Here is a 22,445-nt window from a genome sequence, read left to right as displayed (position 1 = left end):
AACGAATGGATTCGCCCTTTCAAAATAGTGTTTCAGAAATGTGCGTTATAGTTTAGCTTAACAAAGTTAAGTATTGCCCACAAGATCATATGCTGCAACGTCCTACCGGTCAATGACTACTTCAGCTTCCACCGCAACAACACAAGAGCACGCAACAGATTCAAACTTAATATTAACCGCTCCAAACTTGACTGTAAAAAAATATGACTTTAACAATGGAATTGTCGAACCGTGGAACTCATTAGCGGACTCAATAGTGTCAACCCCTAACCCCCAACATTTCTCCCTTAGACTATCCCTTAGACTATCCAAGATGAGTCTGCTAATAAATTGGAACTTTGAGATATGCTGTGCCTCTGGCTCTGATAATTTCAAATGCTATTTGGCACCTTGACACTCTCTTAATGCAATTTAGGATTGCATTGGCTTTTCTTGCTTCCACCACACACTGCTGGCTCATATTTAATCAATTGTCTACTAAGACTCCAAGATCCCTCTCCCAGTTCTTGCTTCTCAACTCTTCTCAACTGTTGCTAAAAGCTTCCTTTAACTGGAAGTTCTGGATCGAAACCCGCGGCCTTCTGCATTCCAATCACGTCTCCTGCTAATAGACTACACTGATGTCTGCAAATCTCAGCTATTTTCAATTCCAAAACTTCAAAAGACGTTTAATGTGATCCACCCCAAGATTGTGAGATCTTGAGCAGAAGTGTTCAGACCCCCAGGGCACAAGGATGCCTTCACACATCTCGTGCCACTTTGTTAGTGAATAAATCAATTTTTCTCACTTTCAGTCAGATATTGAATAACAACAAATTATTCCTCCGAAACCACTAAGTTTCCCTAGGGGCTGTTTACCCCCAAATGCACAACTTCACCAAAGTTAAAAAGTAATTCAGAAATGAAAGAGAATCTATGTATCCGGTAGCGGGTTCTAAAATCCATTGCTACCAATATTGGATTTGTACATTGTGTATTGTGTTGTGAGCCGCCCCAAGTCTTCGGAGAGGGGCAGCATACAAATCTAATAAATTGTTATTATTATTATTTATTTATTTATTTAATTTATTTATTAGATTTGTATGCCGCCCCTCTCCGTAGACTCGGGGCGGCTCACAACAGTGATAAAGAACAATATGTATTGACAAATCTAATAATTTAAAATCTAAAATAGCAATTGTACATTTAAAAAATCTAAAAACAAGGCACCCCAATATAAAAAACATACATACAGTCATATCATGCACTAAAACTACATAGGCAGGGGGAGATGTCTCAGTTCCCCCACGCTTGACGACAGAGGTGGGTTTTGAGGAGTTTATGAAAGGCAAGGAGGGTAGGGGCAGTTCTAATCTCTGGAGGGAGCTGATTCCAGAGGGTCGGAGCCGCCACAGAGAAAGCTCTTCCCCTGGGTCCCGCCAGACGACATTGTTTAGTTGATGGGACCCGGAGAAGGCCAACGGGTCCAAAGACGGGCTACAAGAATGGTGGAAGGTCTTAAGCATAAAACGTATCAGGAAAGACTTCATGAACTCAATCTGTAGAGTATGGAGGACAGAAGGGAAAGGGGGGACATGATCGAAACATTTAAATATGTTAAAGGGTTAAATAAGGTCCAGGAGGGAAGTGTTTTTAATAGGAAAGTGAACACAAGAACAAGGGGACACAATCTGAAGTTAGTTGGGGGAAAGATCAAAGGCAACAGGAGAAAATATTATTTTACTGAAAGTGTAGTAGATCCTTGGAACAAACTTCCAGCAGACGTGGTTGGTAAATCCACAGTAACTGAATTTAAACATGCCTGGGATAAACATAGATCCATTGTAAGATAAAATACAGGAAATAGTATAAGGGCAGACTAGATGGACCATGAGGTCGTTTTCTGCCGTCAGTCTTCTATGTTTCTATGTTTCTAAAGTTAAAAAGTAATTCAGAAATGAAAGAGAATCTATGTATCCGGTAGCGGGTTCTAAAATCCATTGCTACCAATATTGGATTTGTACATTGTGTATTGTGTTGTGAGCGGCCCCGAGTCTTCGGAGAGGGGTGGCATACAAGTCTAATAAATTGTTATTATTATTATTAATTATTATAATTATTATTATAATAGGACAGAAGGACACTATTTCTTTCCAACTCTGTTATCCCGTTATATCCATCCCTGCACAATCATTGCCAGCCTAGCTTGGGGAAATTTGTTTTCAGAAAAGAACTTGCCTTTAGTTTTCATCTGCGGCATTTATTTATTTATTTATTTATTTTGTCCAATACACAATGAGGGTTTTAGTGGGTATATTTCTATATACACATAGTAAAATACATGATGAAGGTTATAGAGGAGATACTCATAGGAAAATATATCTAAGAAATAATAGAAAAGAAGATAAAGTAATAGAACATATCAATGAAGGAATAGAAGAAGAGATATAGGAATAGAAGAAAGGTATAGGAGATATAGGAGAGCAATAGGACAGGGGATGGAAGGCACTCTAGTGCTCTTGTACTCGCCTCTTACTGACCTCTTAGGAATCTGGATTATCAACCATAGATAATCTAAGGGTAAAGTGTTGGGGGTTTGGGGATGACACTATGGAGTCCGGTAATGAGTTCCACGCTTCGACAACTCGGTTACTGAAGTCATATTTTTTACTGTCAAGTTTGGAGCGGTTAATATTAACTTTAAATCTGTTGTGTGCTCTTGTGTTGTTGTGGTTGAAGCTGAAGTAGTCGCCGACAGGCAGGACGTTGCAGCATATGATCTTGTGGGAAATACTTAGATCTTGTTTAAGGCGTTTTAGTTCTAAACTTTCTAGGCCCAGGATTGAAAGTCCAGTCTCATAGGGTATTCTGTTTTGAGTGGAGGAGTGAAGGGCTCTTCTGGTGAAGTATCTTTGGACATTTTCAACGGTGTTAATGTCTGAGATGTGATATGGGTTCCAAACAGATGAGCTGTATTCGAGGATGGGTCTGGCAAAAGTTTTGTAAGCTCTGGTAAGTAGTGTGAGATTGCCAGAGCAGAAGCTAGGTAGGATTAGATTAACAACTCTTGAAGCCTTCTTGGCTATATTGTTGCAGTGGGCTTTGGCACTTAAATCTTTTGTTATTAGTATACCAAGGTCTTTAACCGAGTGGGGATTATCTGTGATAATTTGATTATTCAGTTCGTATTTGGAGTTCAGATTCTTCTTCCCAATGTGTAGGACAGAGCATTTGCTGGTTGAGATTTGGAGTTGCCATGTGTTAGACCACTCAGAAACAGTGTCCAGGTCTTTTTGGAGAGTAGTTGAAATCCAGACCTTGTCTACTAAGGATTGTGGCAATTCTTAGTAGGCAATTCGGCAATTCGACAAGGCAATTCGGGGCGAGTGCATTTGTCTCTTCTCACATGCGGCGTATTGTGAGGTCGTTCTGGTTGCCTGCTTTGCTGAACGAGTTGCGATTGCCGCGTGTGTTTTGCAGCTGCGGGAGGACGGCGTTGCTGAGTGGATCCAGGAGGAGATCATCGGACCGATGTTGTCGAAGCCAGCCAAGTGTCGCTGCAAATGTCTCTATTCTACCCTGCGGTGGAATAGGCGAGGAGAAAAAAGAAACAACAACAGGGTTCTGCGATAGGAAAGTTAATAAAGATGATTTGCAGCCCTGGTGATTAGCCGTTATTGATCAGCTTGACATCCGTGAATGGGTTTAATTCCCCTTTTCCAATCCGTGAAGGTCGTAGGCCGATCTTGCTTCTTCGGGCAGGAAATTGTTTTGAATCTTTCACTATTCAGGGGTGGGGTTTTTTGAGCGGTGGCAATAAGCTCTTTGATTAACAGAGGAGGGGAATACCACTCTTTTTAGTTTTCCCATATTATGTGTAATAATCTATACCTCCTGTGTGTTCCTTATTCCTTCCTATCCTTCTTTTCCTTCCTGTCCTCCTTTTCCTCTCTCCCTCTTTCCTCTCTCCTCGTCCCTCCATCCCTCTCCCTCTCTCCCTCTTTTTCTCTTATTTTCCTTCCTTCCTTTCCCCTCTCTAGTTTTCTGTTATTTCCTTCCCTTCCTCCCTCCCCTTTTTTCTCTTATTTTCCTTCCCTTCCTTCTCCCTCCCTCCCTCTCTCTCTCTCCCTCTCTCTCTTATATTCCTTCCTTACTTCCACCCTTCTCTGGCTTTCTCTTATCTCCCTCCCTTCCTCTCTTTCTGTCATCTTCCTCCCTTCCTCTAGTTTTGTTGTTCCTTCCTGCCTCCTTTCCTCCCTCCCTCCCTCCCTTTCTCTCTATCTTTCCCTTATCTTCCTTCCTTAGAATCCTCATTCTATCTATCTATCTATCTATCTATCTATCTATCTATCTATCTATCTCTATCTCTGTCTATCTGTTCCTCCCTTGAATTGATTCTTTCCTTCCTTCCTTCCTTCCTTCCATTCCTTCTTGCTTTCCTTCCATCCATCCTTCCTTTCTTCTTCCTTCCTTTCTTTCTTTCCTTCCTCTTCCTTCCTTCCTCTTCCTGCCTTCCTTCCTTCCTTCCTTCCTTCCTTTCTTTCTTTCTTTCTTTCATATATTTGCAGGAATTTGCTCTTTCTTTTCTGGATTCTGTTCTTAATCCTGTCCCTGGATTTCACAGTTTCCCATTGCCTAATCCTCTTCTGAGAAATCCCACTTAAGTTTATTTGGAAAACTGCATTTTAAGAAGTGGACCTGCCCAATTTCTGAAAGCTTCTATCCTGACTCATCTCTACCAACCTGTAGTTTTGTCCATTTTAAAATGCTGCATGGGGTGGGCCAAGGTAGGCATTGAGGCAGGGACGGGATACCAATCGCAGCCCTACTGGAACGTGCCAGGACTGCACCCCTGTACGCACACCCGTCGCATGCCCGGCATACGATTTCCAGGGGTTTTTTGCTTCTGTGCATGTGCAGAAACAAAAAAAACCCCGGAAATTGGAGACAAGACTTGCGGGTTGCTCACAACTGGCAAAACAAGGTATGAGCTGCACAGGGAGCAGTCCGGGTGGCCCCAATTCTATTTTATTTTATTTTATTTATTTATTTAGTCCAATACACAATAATATACAATGAAGGTAATAGAGGACACCTTCGAGGAAATAGAATTAGAGAAAGAATAGAAGAGAGAGTATAGGATAAAATAATCAACGAGAGAATCGAAGAAAGATATAGGGATAGAAGAGAAGATATAGGGGATATAGGAGAGACAATAGGACAGGGGTCGGAAGGCCTGTTCTATGCTCTCCCAAGCCACAGGCACCTCTCCTGCCGTCCGCGAGATCAAAGAGCAGGCCACATTGCCGGAGCTGGGCCAGGCCACTTTTGCTGTTGGCCCCAGCTGTTGCCCTAGGTGCGGCAGCGAGATTCGACTCCTGTGCATGTTGGTTTCTTTGCTTCCACTCATGCACAGAGGCAAAAAACCCAGTAATTTTAACCGGAATCGCGCCAGTGCACGCCGGACGGCAATGGAGTGAGCCTACGGGCTCCATTTGCATCAATGGAACAGCCGACCCCTGCCTTGAGGATGACCAAAGTGAAACAACCTGTGTCCTTGGCCTTCTTTATTTGACAAATATGACCTCATGTGCATCTGGGCAAAAAGTAGCGTAGAGGATGTCGTCTTGTATATGTTCACGTCACATTTTCTCTGCGTTGTGCTAAAACCCACGGATGCATTGCTAACATGTCATTGCGAACTAGCAGAACAAAAACAGAAGCTAAAATATGAGATGCAAACCCCCTTTTTGGCCTTAAAATAGATGTTGAATAGCAGAACTCAGTAGCACAGAATATAAGGTTTACAAGGACTAGTTTGGCAATAGACCGTATGCTTCTCTAGATCGAATAGAAAATAGAACAGAATAGAATAGAATATTGGAATGAAGAATAAAAGGGAATGGAATAGAATAGAATATTAGAATGAGGAATAAAATGGAATAGAATAGAATAGAATAGAATATTGGAATGAAGAATGGAATAGAATAAAATAGAATAGAATAGAATATTGGAATGAAGAATAAAAGGGAATGGAATAGAATAGAATATTGGAATGAGGAATGGAATAGAATAGAATAGAATATTGGAATTAAGAATAAAATGGAATGAAATAGTATAGCATAGAATAGCATAACAGCATAGAATAGAATAGAATAGAATAGAATATTGGAATGAAGAATAAAGGAATGGAATAGAATAGAATATTGGAATGAGGAATGGAATAGAATAGAATAGAATATTGGAATTAAGAATAAAATGGAATGGTATAGTATAGAATAGCATAACAAAGCATAGAATAGAATAGAATATTGGAATGAGGAATAATATGGAATAGAATAGAATAGAATATTGGAATTAAGAATAAAATGGAATGGTATAGTATAGAATAGCATAACAAAGCATAGAATAGAATAGAATATTGGAATGAGGAATAATATGGAATAGAATAGAAAGGATATTGGAATGAAGAATAAAAGGGAATGGAATAGAATAGAATATTGGAATGAGGAATAGAATGGAATAGAATAGAATAGAAATCATGAGCTGGTGAATTCTAGTCCCACCCTAGATATGAAAGCCCGCTGGGTGTCCTTGGGCCAGTCCCTCCCTTTCAGTCCTTATCCCACTTACAGGCTGGTTCTTGTGGGGAGAAAATAGGAGATCGGAGGAACGTGAGGTTTGTTCAGCACCCTGAGTCATTTCTACAGATATTAAAGCCCATATGTAGTAAATACATAAGTATAGATTTTGTGTTTTTCCTTCCACTGAGAAATCACGCATGGCTTTGCATGCCAAATCAAGACGACCTCAGGGGAAATAACTGACAATTTCCCAGATAGCTGCTAAGATTTTCTCTCTCTCTCTCCCATCCTTCGCCCCTTCCTCCAATTTTATTTACTTGGTTATGCAATTAAAGGTATTATCCCAAAGAATAACCAAGCGCAATATCGAAGAAAACATCCCATGTATCTAGGCACACATGTCCTTATTCAGAAGAGAAACAAAACTGTCTTCTTATTCCTGGTTCTACCCAAGCATGCAATTTACTTTTTGTCCAGAATAGACTTATTGCAGATACGACCACAACTCGGACCCCAAATTTTGTTGCTAAGCAAGACAATTGTTTGGTTTTGCTCTATTTCTTGACCTTTCTTGCAACTGTGAATTAGAAAATTCACAGCCCTGAGTCTGCGGAGAGGGGCGACATACAAATCTAAATAATAATAATAATAATAATAATAATAATAATAATAATAATAGTAGTAGTAGTAGTAGTAATTTATTTATTTATTTATTTATTATTTAGATTTGTATGCCGCCCCTCTCCGAGGACTCGGAGTAATAGTAGTAGAACTGTAGAAAAAACAATTGCTGCCAACCTGCTTTCCATTGAGGACCTGTATACTGCACGAGTCAAAAAGAGGGCGGGGAAAATATTTACTCACATCCTGGACACAAACTGTTTCAACTCCTCAAATCATCGCTACAAAGCACTGCACACCAAGACAACCAGACTTCCGTTGCCAGCGAAGCGCCCATTTTGCGCTGCTGGGATTCCCCTGAGGCTCCCCTCCATGGGAAACCCCTCCTCCGAACTTCCGTGTTTTTGCGATGCTTCAGGGGAATCCCAGCAGCGCAAAAACGGGGGCTTTGCTGGCAACGGAAGTCCGGAGGTGGGGTTTCCCAGTGAGGGGAGCCTGATCACAGCATTGAAAAAACATGGAAGTCCAGATGTGGAGTTTCCCATGGAGGGGAGCCTCAGGGGAATCCCAGCAGTGGAAAAACAGGTGCTTTGGCTGGCAAAAGGGGGTGAGTTTTGGGCTTGCACGCATTAATCGCTTTTCCATTGATTCCTATGGGAAACATTGTTTCATCTTACGAACCTTTCACCTTACAAACCTTGTCCCAGAACCAATTAAGATCCTAAGACAAAATATCACTGTATTATTATTATTATCATTATGTCAGTACAACACAGCAAACGAGATCACTATGCTGGATTTTGTATTTTATCACCAGTCGGGCGCTTCCCAAGCACCTAGGACTGTGTGATGTAGAGGCGAATTATGTTTGCCGATCCCAGTAAAGCGGCCTTTTGCAATTGACAGATGGAGATTTTGTCAATTCCGATGGTTTTCAAATGTCCACTGAGATCCTTTGGCACTGCGCCCAGCGTGCCAAGTACCACTGGGACCACTTTCACTGGCTTATGCCAGAGTCGTTGCAGCTCGATTTTTAGATCTTCGTATTTCACTAATTTCTCTAGCTGCTTCTCCTCCATTCTGCTGTCCCCTGGGATTGCAATGTCGATGATCCATACTTTCTTTTTCTCCACAATCAGGGTATCTGGTGTGTTATGCTTCAGAATTCGGTCAGTCTGAAGTCGGAAGTCCCACAGTAGTTTTGCTTGCTCATTTTCGACCACTTTTTTGGGATTATTATTATTATTATTATTATTATTATTATTATTATTATGCCGGCAGATATGAGTCCATGTGCCGCCTATGGTTCGCCATCACTGGTCTAGTACGTGAACCTACGTAAAATCTGATTTCATATCCGTGGTCTTTGCAAAAAACAACAATAATATATATCTTGCATACAAATCTAATAAATAAAATAAATAAATAAAATAAACAGATCTCATCCATCCCTGGATTCATTTTTCACTGGAAAAGCCAAGGACGTCTACTTCTTCATGGAAATGCTCACATGTCTCATTTTGAGCCGTGACCTTTCTGCAGCTCAGAGTGTTGAGCGAGTGGCGGTGAAGTTGCAGCATATGGTTTCCGAGAGGGCGGATGATTGCAGGAGCCACTGGCTCTTCTGATTGCTGTCAAAAGACTGTAAGTTGGAGAAGGGATGATTGCAGCTCAAGACTTGTCCTCTTTATTGCTCGGTTGGTGGAGGTCTCAGATGTACGCCGACTGTTTCGATAAGGACTCCTCAAATGTCAATTGCTCCACTCGGCACAAGATACATCTCTTCCAAATGCTTGTCCGAAAGCAATAAAAGGAGAATTATTATATTTTTGTAGCTCAGGGTCAAACTGTGGGGTCTTTGGTCCTCGCTAAATTGGGTTGTTTTCTTGCAGACATTTCGTTACCCAACGAGCTAACATCATCAGCGCTAGAAGGAAATGACCCACGGTGGTGCAGTGGTTGGAGTGCAGTACTGTAGGCTACTTCTGCTGATCCCCAGCTGCCAGTACAGGGGTACCTCTACTTACGAACTTACTTTGTTCCGTGACCAGGTTCTTAACTGGAAAAGTTTGTAAGAAGAAGCAATTTTTCCATAGGAATCAATGTAAAAGCAAATAAGGCATGCTGTTGGGGAAACCGCAGTTTCCTCCCAGGAGATTCCTAAAGAGGCCCCATGGAGGCTTTTCCCAACCTTTTCCGGCCCTGTTTCCTCCCAGGAGATTCCTAAAGAGGCCCCATGGAGGCTTTTCCCAACCTTTTCTGGCCCTGTTTCCTCCCAGGAGATTCCTAGAGAGGCCCCACAGAGGCTTCTCCCTGCCTTCTCCGGCCCTGTTTCCTCCCAGGAGATTCCTAGAGAGACCCCACTGAGGCTTCTCCCTGCCTTCTCTGGCCCTGTTTCCTCCCAGGAGATTCCTAGAGAGGCCTCACAGAGGCTTCTCCCTGCCTTATCCAGCCCTGTTTCCTCCCAAGAGATTCCTAGAGAGGCCCCACGGAGGTTTCTCCCTGCCTTCTCCAGCCCTGTTTCCTCCCAGGAGATCCCTAGAGAGGCCCCACAGAGGCTTCTCTCGGCCTTCTCTGGCCCTGTTTCCTCCCAGGAGATTCCTATAGAGGCCCCATGGAGGCTTGCCTTTTCCGGTTACAGTTTCAGGGGCTCAGGTTTGTAAGTGGAAAATGGTTCTTGAGAAGAGGCAAAAAAATCTTGAACACCCAGTTCTTATCTAGAAAAGGTACCACTGTAGTTTGTAATGTATCAGTGGTTATTGAAACTGATGTCCAATTGCCGCCTCTATGTTGATTGAGGCAGGCAGGATTCCCTTGAGTACCATTTGTTGGGTGTCAAGGGAAAGGGAGGGTTTTGCCGTCTCTTTTTGCTCAAGATCCCCATGGACAATTGGTGGGCCACTGTGGGACACAGAATGCTGGACTCGATGGGCTTTGGCCCGATTCAGCATGGCTTTTCTTAGGTTCTTATGTTTAGATCATATCTCACCAGGCTCAAGGTCGACTCAGCCTTCCATCCTTCCGAGGTGGGTAAAATGAGGACCCAGATTGTTGGGGGCAAAATATGCTGACAATGTAAAGCACTGTGAAGTGGTATAATGCTATTGCCAAATGCTATAAATGCTAATGAGGTTTGTGGAAAGGAGGAGGAAGAAGACCATGAGGTCCTTGATGTTATCTGAGCTTGTTTTTTTTTCATGTAGATGTTTCATTACTCAACTAGGTAACATCATCAGTTATAGAAGGGAGTGGGATTTGGAAGGAGGAGAAGGAGAATAGAACTGTGGGATGTTTGGATTCCTCTGAACAAGGTTGTTTTCTTGCAGATGTTTCATTGCCCAGCTAGGTTACATCATAAGTGCAAGAAGGGAGTGAAGTTTATGGAAAGGAGGAGGAGGAGGGACTATGAGGATCTTGATGTTCTCTGAACTTGGTCATTTTCTTCCAGTTATTTCATTACCCAACTAGGTCAGAAAATAATATATTTTGAGTGGGTGCTCTAATTCTGGTCCATCTCATGTTTCTTCACCTTTAGCACAATTCAGGGTGAATCACATAGAAACATAAAAGACTGACGGCAGAAAAAGACCTCATGGTCCATCTAGTCTGCCCTTATACTATTTCCTGTATTTTATCTTAGGATGGATATATGTTTATCCCAGGCATGTTTACATTCAGTTACTCTGGATTTATCTACCACGTCTGCTAGAACTGTGTTCCAAGGATCTACTACTCTTTCAGTCAAATAATATTTTCTCACGTTGCTTTTGATCTTTCCCCCAACTAACTTCAGATTATGTCCCCTTGTTCTTGTGTTCACTTTCCTATTAAAAACACTTCCCTCCTGAACCTTCTTTAACCCTTGAACATATTTCAATGTTTCTATCATGTACCCCCTTTTCCTTCTGTCTTCCAGACCAGTGTTTTTCAACCAGTGTGCCGTGGCACACTAGTGTGCCGTGAGACATGGTCAGGTGTGCCGCGAAGCTCAGAGAGAGAAAGAAAGCAAGAGAGAGAGAGAGAAAGAAAGCAAGAGAGAGAAAGAGAGAGAGGGAGGGAAGGAGAGAGAGAGAGAGAAAGACATAGAGGGAGGGAGAGAGAAAGAGAGCAAAAAAGAGAGGAAGGAAGGAAGAGAAAGAAAGAGGGATGGAGAGAGAAAAAGAAAGAGGAAGGAAGGGAGAGAAAGAGGGAGAGAGAAATAGAGCGAAAGGGAGGAAGAGAAAAATTTTGTCCAAACTTTTTTTAGCCCCCCCCCCCCCGCCCCACTCAATGTGCCCCAGGGTTTCGTAAATGTAAAAAATGCCGCGGCTCAAAAAAGGTTGAAAATCACTGCTCCAGACTATACAGATTGAGTTCATGAAGTCTTTCCTGATACGTTTTATGCTTAAGACCTTCCACCATTCTTGTAGCCCGTCTTTGGACCCCTTCAATTTTGTCAATATCTTTTTGTAGGTGAGGTCTCCAGAACATGCTGAGGGTGAGGTTTGGGTTTGATTAATGTTTTCACAGGACATGAAATGAAGAGTGTTTTGACATGAGAGGACCATGCTGAGTTCTAATTAGGAGCAATGTTTGCCCTTGTTGTTTGTGATTCGGAGAACTCATGCTACCTTCATGAAGTCCCACAATTCTTGTCAATTAGGCGGAAAAACAATGACAACCATTTCAATCAGAATAGAGCTGAAAGACACCTTGGAGATCTTCTTGTACAGCTCCCTGCTCAAGCCAGACACTACACCAGTGATGGCGAACCTATGGCACGGGTACCACAGTTAGCACACGGAGCCATATCTATAGGCACGCGAGCCGTTGCCCTAGCTCAGCTCCAATATGCATGTATGTGCCGGCCAGATGATTTCTGGCTTGCACAGAGGCTCTGGGAGGGTGTTTTTGGCTTCCAGAGAGTCTCCAGGAAGATGGGGGAGGGTGTTTTTACCCTCCCCTGGCTCCAGGGAAACCTTTGGGGCTTGGGGAGTGTTGTGGTTAGCTCTGGCCCAGCTCCTTCCCCAAGGAATGTGCAGGTGGATGTGGGGGAGACATTCACATGCTGCAGGCCTCTTTTGCTCCCAGTGGAATCTGCCGATGAAGTCTCCTCTGACCAAGGAGGCCTGAGTGACAGGGAGGAGGAGAGTTTGGCAGATAGCCCAGGAGTAGATCAATCATCTGTATCATCTCTGGAAATCAGAACAAGAATTAATGACACATCCACGCATGGGTAGAGTGATGCATAGGAAGCAACAACTGAGAGATTATTATCAAAGAAAATGAGGGTGGGGCTGTTGTAATTAGGGAGGCTGCTATAAAATAGCAGCGTGTGGGTATGGCCATTGTGGAGGATTATCTGATCATTGTGTTTTCGTGCCTGTCTTGCTGACTTCGACCTTTGTGTGCTGATTTTTCCCTGCTTTGAAACTAAAGCAGAGCAAAGTGTATTTCACTTTGTGGAAGAAGAAGGACTGTGAATTGCCTCCCAGCTGCAAGCTAAGTATCTCAGAACTGATAAGGGACTTGTACAAATTACCAGGTTGATCTCAGCGGACATTTGAAAACCATCGGAATTGACAAAATCTCCATCTGTCAATTGCAAAAGGCCGCTTTACTGGAATCGGCAAACATAATTCGCCACTACATCATGCAGTCTTAGGTGCTTGGGAAGTGCCCGACTGGTGATGAAATACGAAATCCAGCATAGTGATCTCGTCTGCTGTGTTGTACTGACATAATAATAATAATAATAATAATAATAATAATAATAATAATAATAATAATAATAATAATAATGGAGTACATCTCCTAGCCGAGACAGCTCCAAATGAGCCCATCATGAAATGAAGGCATCAAATTCTCCAGGATTACAATCTTAGAAAACCGAACCTAGCCTCTAATGTCTTGCTCATCAGCCTTAGCTCATGGCCCCAGTTTCAAATCCTCTTTCCCTAATCTCTCATTTTGACAGTCCTCATAAAGTTATTCCTCTTTTACATACTCGCACACACAAAATGTAATATTGGGTTCCCTAATTACAATCCCAGAGCTGACGAGGACTCACAGGCAGCTTCTGAATTCACTCTGGGTTTTTATTCTATCCTTTCAGCTTTCCCCGTAGATCCTCATGGGATGCTCACTCGAATGCTTTTTCCTATCAAAGCCCTGTTGTGACAGAGTCCTCCCACTCCCACTCTGCTCATTAGCATATATCCATCATTCTCATTTCTTAAGCAGTCGGGTGGGGGGGGAGACGGTTATCAGGAAATGGGCTGCAGCTGCCAAAAACTGGACGGTCACTCCAGGTCTGGCTCATGTTTCTGTCCATCCTCCTCGCTATCCAACTCTGCTGCCAGTTCCACTGGTCCGCTGATGGACCACAGCACATACATTTAGTTGAAAAGGCAGATGTCAGATTCCAATTCAGTTTGAAGGATCTTGACAGTTAGTACTGTGCGCTCAAACTAACAAAATGAAGTTCAGTTTAGAGAAAAGCAAAGTCTTACACCTAGGTAATCATAACAATAATAATAACAATAATACCGCCTTCTGCCATACGAATCCCAGCGACCGGTCAGGCCTTCTCCAGGTCCCGTTGACTAAACAATGTCGTCTCGCGGGACCCAGGGGAAGAGGCTTTTCTGTGGCGGCTCTGACACTCTGGAATCAGCTCCCTCCAGAGATTAGAACTGCCCCTAACCTCCTTGCCTTTCAGAAACTCCTCAAAACCCACTTCTGTCATCAAGCGTAGGGGAACTGAGACATCTCCCCCTGCCTATGTAATTTTAGTGCATGATATGACTGCATGTTTGTTTTTATATTGGGGTTCCTTGTTTTTAAATTTTTTAAATGTACAATTGCTATTTTAGATTTTAAATTATTAGATTTGTCAATATATATTGTTTTTTATCACTGTTGTGAGCCACCCCGAGTATGCGGAGAGGGGCGGCATACAAATCTAATAAATAAATAAATTAATAATAATAATAATAATAATAATAATAATAATAATAAGAAGAAGAAGAAGAAGAAGAAGAAGAAGAATTTATTAGATTTGTATGCCACCCCTCTCCGAAGACTCAGGGTGGCTCACAACAACATAAACAATGTACAAATCCAATTTTTAAAAATACAATTTAAAACCCTTATAATAAAATAATCACACGATCCAATCAAACCATAAACCAACCTTGACAATTGGGGGGGGGGGGGTGTTAATTTCCCCATGCCTGGCAGCAAAGATGAGTTTTTAATAACTTACGAATCTGAAAAACCCGGGATAGAACAGCGAAGAGGAGGTCAGGGGGGGGGGGGGCATGATAGCAGTCTTCAGATACTTAAGGAGTTGTCACAGAGAGGAAGGGGTCACTCTAATGAGAGTTTCAACCTGGAAATAAGGAAGAACTTTGTGACAGGGCGATCAACTAGTGAAACGTCCTGCCACCGGAGGTTGTGAACGCCCCATCACTCGAGACTTTCAAAAAGGGATTGGACTGCCTTTTGTCTGGGGTGGTGTAGGATCTCCTGCTCGAGCAGGGGGTTGGACTAGATGACCTGCAACTCTAATAATAAATAAAATAAATAAAATTCATTATTCTGTGTTAGAAGATGAATGTTTTCCCCATTTGTCTATTGAATAGTGATTTCTGACAGTCTCAAAATGGGTGAGCAGTGTGGTTGGGCGGTAGGAAAAGCAAGTAGGATGCTTGGCTGCATAGCTAGAGGTATAACAAGCAGAAAGAGGGAGATTATGATCCCCTTATATAGAGTGCTGGTGAGACCACATTTGGAATACTGTGTTCAGTTCTGGAGACCTCACCTACAAAAAGATATTGACAAAATTGAACGGGTCCAAAGACAGGCTATAAGAATGGTGGAAGGTCTGAAGCATAAAACGTATCAGGAAAGACTTAATGAACTCAATCTGTATAGTCTGGAAGACAGAAGGAAAAGGGGGGACAGGATCGAAACATTTAAATATGTTAAAGGGTTAAATAAGGTTCAGGAGGGAAGTGATTTTAATAGGAAAGTGAAGCCAAGAACAAGGGGATACAATCTGAAGTTTGTTGGGGGAAAGATCAAAAGCAACGTGAGAAAATATTATTTCACTGAAAGAGTAGTAGATCCTTGGAACAAACTTCCAGTAGACGTGGTAGATAAATCCACAGTAACTGAATTTAAACATGCTTGGGATAAACATATATCCATTGTAAGATAAAATACAGAAAATAGTATAAGGGCAGACTAGATGGACCAGGAGGTCTTTTTCTGCCGTCAGTCTTCTATGTTTCTATGAATGGACTTCCAGAGCTGGAAATCTTTGCTGGAAATCTTCAAATCAAATCAAACCCTAACAGGGACGGCTGCAAATTGCACAATGTCTACAACACACAAGCCAGAACTCAACGTCTTGCAAGGAACTCTGGAAGCCTCCACATTTGACAAGAGGTAGTTATCTCGACAACTCTATCAGGAGCCCATTTACCCCCCACTGCAGATTCTCAATAAAACAGACCTGCCAAAAAAAAAATAAGTCCAGCTGTGCTCCTTTATCTCTGAACTCATTTCTAGGTTCACACTGTCTTTCCGCTTCTTAGAAAAACGAGCAGAAGGGGCTGTGTTATTTTCTAAGAGGAAACTTTAAGGGATGTTCCCTTGGGGAAATGACTTCTGGATGATGTGAGACAACGGGTCTTTTTTGATGTGACACGGTGGATCTACTCCACTGCTTTCTTCAGAGAAATGGGGGTCACGTCCTCCAACATTGTCTGTCTTCAGCGTAGTAACAATCCCACAATGGCTCACTGCCAATTTGGAAAACAGCTTGACTTCGCTTCTCTGTTTGACGTTTCGATTGCCTTCGAATAATTCTGGGGAAGGGAACTCGCATAGCCAATGCAGTCTGCCCCCCCCTTTTTTTCACACAAGATGATCTTTCAAGATTCTTCATTTGGCCGTTTGTGGAATGGGGGTTGCACGAAGGAGCTGCCCCATGGCATCTTGTAAAGCGATGGTTTGTATCAGAGGTGGATTCGTCCCGGTTCAGAGCGGTTCGCCTGAACTGGTAGTAAACCCACTGGTGACATCTTTTTTTAAAAAAAATCATTTATTTTTGGATTTTATTTTCTTCTGGGGATGCGCAGAACCAAATTTCCTGCACTGGATATGCATCAGCATCCTGTTTTGAGTCTAGATAAAGATGATGATAGATAGTGATAGGTAGGTAGGTAGGTAGGTAGGTAGGTAGATAGACAGACAGACAGACAGACAGACAGACAGACAGACAGACAGACAGACAGACAGGTAGGTAGATAGATAGATGAGAGAAAGTGTGTGTGTGAGAGAGAGAGAGAGAAAGGATGGATGGATGGATGGATGGATGGATGGATGGGAGAGAGAGAATGGAACAGACAGATAGAGAATATATAGATAGATGATAGATAGATAGATAGATAGATAGATAGATAGATAGATGAGATAGAGAACAGAGAGAGAGAGAAAATGATGGCTGATAGATACTAGAAAACATACCTACACACAAACACTGATTCAATCAAAAACATATATACATGCATGCACACACTGAATACTATTTTGTGACAACCCCCCCCCCCGGTGTGTGTGTGTATTCAAGCTTGGAGCTTATACTTTTGGGATCTGTTTTAGAGCAGCAAAGAGTCCCCATGTGACATCTTAGAACAATGATGCCAAACCTTTTTTTCCTCGGGTGCCGAAAGAGCATGGCCAAGCGCTCTTGCACATATGCGAGTGCCCACACCCATAATTCAATGCCTGGGGAGGACGAAAACAGTTCCCCCACCCCCCAGAGGCCCTCTGGAGGCCAGAAATGGCCTGTTTCTCAACTTCTGGTGGGCCCAGTAGGCTTGTGTTTCACCTTCACCAGGCTCCAAAGGCTTCCCTGGAAGCTCTCTGGAAGCCAAAAACGCCATCCCAGAGGACGTGAGCCAAAAATCAGATGGCCAGCACACACATGTACGTTGGAGCTGAGCTAGAGCAACGGCTCATGTGCCACCAGATAAGGCTCCACGTACCACCTGTGGCACCCGTGCCATAGGTGTGCCATCACTGCCTTAGAACAACTAATAACTCCCACTTCACTTAGTTAGTTAGTTAGTTAGTTAGTTAGTTAGTTAGTTAGTTAGTTAGTTAGTTAGTTGTTGTTTGTTTGTTTGTTTGTTTGTTTGTTTGTTCGATTTTTATGCTGCCCTTCTCCTTAGACTCAGAGTGGCTTACAACATGCCAGCATATTGCCCCCACAATCAGGGTCCTCATTTGACCCACCTCGGAAGGATGGAAGGCTGAGTCAGTCTTGAGCCGGTGGTGAGATTTGAACCGCTGACCTGCAGATCTACAGTCAGCTTCAGTGGCCTGCAGTACTGCACTCTACCTGCTGTGCCACCCGCAAGGTCAAAGGATGCTGGAGGCTTTGCTGTTCCCCATCCAAACGCCCGAAATCTGATTTTCCCACTGCCCCATCCAAATTGATGGCAGGCTTTCACACACCCTAAATAAACAACAGAGTTTGACTGGCAGCACTGTCAAAACTCTCTCTCTCTCCAGAGTTTGGAAATCCACTTTGTCGCAGCGCCAAACTTGGCAACGCTTTTCTTTTCTTCTTTCTCTCCACCCCCCTCTCCTCCCTGGAGACAGAAAAATACTCACGGATATAATAAGGCAGAATTTTTCTCTCTTTATCTCTTTCTGCATTGCTCAATTGAGAAGCTCAATTTTAGGCAATTGCGTATGCTGGCTGCCAAAAATAATAATAAAAGCCTTAAATTAGTGGCACTGTCACACTTTGGGGGGGGGGGTGAAGGGACACATTGGGGAGGATGAAGTCAGCTCCATGCAATACGAAGCAATTATCAAATTCCTGTCGCTAAGCATGGCCTTTGTTTGGTGATGTTGTGGTTAGCTCTGGCCCAGCTCCTGCCCAAAGGACTGTGGATGTGGAGGAGACATCCACATAGTGCAGGCCTGTTTTGCCCCCCCCCCCTGGTGGAATCTGCTGATGAAGGCTCCTCTGACCTAGAAGACATGAGTGACAGGGAGGAGGAGAGTGTGGCAGACAGCTCAGAAGGAGATCGATTATCTCTCTCCTCCTTGGATTCAGAACAAGATTTAATGATACAGCCACGCATGCGGAGAGCGATGCATAGGCAACAACAACTGAGAGATTATTATCAAAGAAAATGAGGCCACCTATGGTTGGGTGGGGCTGTGATGATTTGTGAGGCTGCTATAAAGAGCAGCCTGTGGGTTTGGCCATTGTGGAGGATTATCTGATCGTTGTGTTTCCTGCCTGCTTTACTGACTTTGACCTTTTGTGTGCTGATTTTTCCCCACTTTGAAACTAAACCAGAGCAAAGTGTGTTTCACTTTGTGAAAGAAGAAGGACTGTGAATTGCCTCACAGCTGCAAGCTAAGTATCACAGAACTGATAAGGGACTTGTACAAATTACCAGTTTGTTTGGAGACTGGTGCTCTTTGCTATACCAAGAGGGCTTGGTTTAAGTGACTTTTCATTATAAAGAACATTGTTTTGAATTTTCAAACGTGTGTGTCTGAAATTTGTACCTGTGAATTTTTCGGAGGAGTCTACCAGAGAGCCCGACAGAACACTTTGACTGCTGCTAGATTGGCTTTGCACAAAAATGGAAGAACAAAGGAACCCCCTCAGAGGAAGGATATTGTATAAGTTACTTTCTTGTGCTGAAATGGATAGACTCACGAGTGGAAATGTGATACCTCATCTTACAAACCCCTCGTCATACAAACTTTTTGAGATACAAACCCGGGGTTTAAGATTTTTTTGCCTCTCCTTCCAAACTATTTTCACCTTACAAACCCAAGCCACCGCCACTGGGATGCCCCGCCTCCGGACTTCTGTTGCCAGTGAAGTGCCTGTTTTTGCGCTGCTGGGATTCCCCTAAGGCTTCCCTCCATGGGAAACCCCACCTCCAGACTTCCGTGTTTTTGCGATGCTGCAGGGGAATCCCAGCAGCACAAAAACAGGCCCTTCGCTGGCAATGGAAGTCCGGAGGTGGGGTTTCCCAGCAAGGGTAGCCTCAGCGAAATCAAAGCATCACAAAAACATGGAAGTCCAGAGGTGGGGTTTCGAGGACTTCCGTGTTTTTGCGATGCTGCAATTTCGCTGAGGCTCCCCTCGCTGGGAAACCCCACCTCCGGACTTCCGTTGCCAGTGAAGCACCAGTTTTTGCGCTGCTGAGATTCCCCTGCAGCAATAATAAAAACACGGGAAGTCCAGAGATGGGGTTTCCCATGGAGGGGAGCCTCAGGGGAATCCTAGCAGCGCAAAAACGGGCGCTTTGGCTGGCAAAAGGGGTGAGTTTTGGGCTTGTATGCATTAATCGCTTTTCCATTGATTCCTATGGGAAACATTGTTTTGTCTTACAAACTTTTCACCTTACAAACCTTGTCCCGGAACCAAGGTATAACTGTATTTTGAAATTTGGGATAATTTGTAATGCTGGTGAAAATCGAGGAGGAAGGTTGGGATTATGAATTAGTGATAAATTGGAATTGTATATATTCTTATATTAGTGAATAAGGAAAATGGATTTAGCATTTGGCTGCCAATAGGTTTCCGGACACGATTCAAAGTGTTGGTTATGACCTATAAAGCCCTGCATGGCATTGGGCCAGATTACTTATGGGACCTTCTTCTGCCACATGAATCACACTATCTGGTTAGGTCTCATAGAGTTGGCGTTCTCCAGGTCCCGTCAACTAGACAATGTCACTTGGCAGGGCCTAGGGGAAGAGCCTTCTCTGTGGGGGCCCCACGGGTGAGAAGAAAGCGTGGGAGACATGAGCAGTTACGCAGGTGTAGAGGGAGGCCTTGAATACTGCTGTGTGTAGTGTGTAATCACAGGGTGTTTAAAAGGGGAGGGGACTGGGAGGTTTCCTTTGCAGGAAACCAACGTTTATACCTACAAGAGGGAAAGACCAAGTTCAGAGTTTTTCCCCCCTCTCAAATATTGCTGCAGTCTTGAAAAAATATCATTTTGAGAAGTCTGTGAGTATTTCTGCTTCAGCCAAGTTAAAGATTTTAAGTTACAACCCTGTTTTGGGAACATTGCTTATCAGTTTTGCCTCTTGCTTTGAATTTTGGCAGTCAACATTCTTGGCTTTAATTTGTGGTTTTCAACACGTTTGCTTGTACAATAGACTATTATACTCCCCAACTCTGTGTCTGAAGATTAATTGGGATCTAACTTTATATCTAACAGATACAACCTTAAAGTAAACCGCTCTAAACTCGACTGCAGGAAATACAGCTTTAGTAACCAAGTAGTTGATGCATGGAACTCACTACCATCTCCTAACCGCCAAAACTTTACCCTTAGACTATCCACAGTCGAGCTCTCCCGATTCCTAAGAGGTCAGTAAGGGGCGTACATAAGCGCACTAGAGTGCCTTCCGTCCCCTGTCCTAATGTCTCTCTTTTACTAGTATCATGTACATAAATATTATATCTTTGTATACCACCAATACATACATGAAAAAATAAATTAGATAGATAGATAGATAGATAGATAGATAGATAGATAGATAGATAGATAGATAGATAGATAGATAGATAGATAGACAGACAGACAGACAGAGAGAGAGAGAGAGAGAGAGAGAGAGAGATAGATGATAGATAGATAGATAGATAGATAGATAGATAGATAGATAGATAGATGGATGATAGATAGATAGATAGATAGATAGATAGATAGATAGATGATAGATAGATGATAGGATAGATAGATAGATAGATAGATAGATAGATAGATAGATAGATGATAGATAGACAGACAGACAGACAGACAGACAGAGAGACAGACAGAGAGAGATAGAGATAGATAGATAGATAGATAGATAGATAGATAGATAGATAGATAGATAGATAGATAGATAGATAGATACATAGATAGATACATAGATAGATACATAGATACATAGATAGATACATAGATAGATACATAGATACATAGATAGATACATAGATAGATACATAGATACATAGATATATAGATATGTAGATAGATACATAGATAGATGAATAAAATTATTGCTGGCTGGTCATCAAGTCAGACAGAATAATCATAAGTTGGGGATTACCTACCTAATAAGCACCAATTCTTATTTTATGTTGTTTTTTTCAGAAGCTTCTCCTACAGGTGAGAAACACGTGCTAGAAGATGGAAGAAAAAGAAGACATTTTAGACTGGAGCAGGTTTCGGAGCTGACGTGTGGGACAATATTCTTTTGGCCCCCTTTTCCTTTTTCTTTTTGGACGTATATGGTTACCTCCGCAAGAACGCACCCCTGATAAAACACTCAAGAGCTTCGGAGATAAAATAATGTAATATACAGCAAAAGGAAAGGTGGAAAGCTGTCGTTTGTGTAGCAAATATCCCTCCCTTTTTCAGGAGCCTGGAGAGGCATTTATGAAATTCCCCCTTGGAATTATTTGAGGAAACACTGCATGGATGGGAGGTAAAATGTTCCCTGTCTCGGCGATCGGTTTTAAAAATCATCAAATTTTTAAAACCAGCACCTCCAAGTTAGCTTCCTTTAAGTAATGATGGTTATCTCCAGCGACCAGCTGAGTCTTATTTGCTTGATTCCCTTCTGTGAGCCACACAGCTTAGTGCTTAAAAGTAAATCACAGGCAGCAAAATAAAAATGAATCTGATTTTGCTTTTTGTCCTCTTGCCGGTTTCCTTTTTGGGTGTGCGTCCTTCTTCGAAGACAGCTGACCGTTTCAGCGGAGGGAGGGAGGAGCAGAGAGAAAGAGAAAAGGAAGTTAGGAAGGAAGGAACCCAGGGGAAGAGCCTTCTCTGTGGTGGCCCCGGCCCTCTGGAACCAACTCCCCCCAGAGATCAGAATTGTCCCCACCCTCCTTGTCTTTCGTAAACTTCTTAAAACCCACCTCTGCCATCAGGCATGGGGGAATTGAAATATCTTCCCCAGGCCTATATCATTTATGTATGGTGTGTTGTGTGCATGTTTTTTTTAAATTATGGGTTTTTAACTTCGTATTATTAGATTTGTATTGTACATTGTTTCTATCACTGCTGTGAGCCGCCCCGAGTCTACGGAGAGGGGTGGCATACAAATTTAAGAAGGAAGGAAGGAAGGAAGAAAAGAAGGAAAAAGATAAAGAAAGGTGTTGTGGTTAGCTCTGGCCCTGCTCTTGCCCCAAGGACTGTGGAGGTGGATGTGGGGGAAACATCCAAATGT

At 42.8% G+C, this 22,445-nt stretch overlaps 1 protein-coding gene and 1 long non-coding RNA gene across 4 annotated transcripts in view; one reads left to right on the top strand and one right to left on the bottom strand.

The window, feature by feature from the left end:
• LOC139166032 (uncharacterized) overlaps positions 1–21,351 on the bottom strand; it is a 72,229-nt gene extending 50,878 nt beyond the window's left edge. The window contains exon 1 of the long non-coding RNA XR_011558868.1: positions 21,325–21,351. This is a non-coding gene — a long non-coding RNA (uncharacterized lncRNA). The remainder of the gene's footprint in view (positions 1–21,324) is intronic.
• TSNARE1 (t-SNARE domain containing 1) overlaps positions 1–21,903 on the top strand; it is an 83,554-nt gene extending 61,651 nt beyond the window's left edge. Inside the window, exon 4 of one of the 3 annotated variants that reach the window (XM_070749293.1) lies at positions 21,368–21,903. The gene's annotated coding sequence lies outside the window, so the exon portion shown is untranslated. Of the gene's footprint in view, positions 1–3,459; positions 3,685–21,364 lie in introns of those variants that run through there. The other 2 variants (XM_070749291.1, XM_070749292.1) reach the window with 2 other exon arrangements.
• Positions 21,904–22,445: the final 542 nt, after the last annotated feature.

This window comes from Erythrolamprus reginae, chromosome 3, assembly GCF_031021105.1.
Source record: "Erythrolamprus reginae isolate rEryReg1 chromosome 3, rEryReg1.hap1, whole genome shotgun sequence".
Lineage (NCBI taxonomy): Eukaryota > Metazoa > Chordata > Lepidosauria > Squamata > Dipsadidae > Erythrolamprus > Erythrolamprus reginae.
This window is presented reverse-complemented; position numbering and strand designations above follow the sequence as displayed.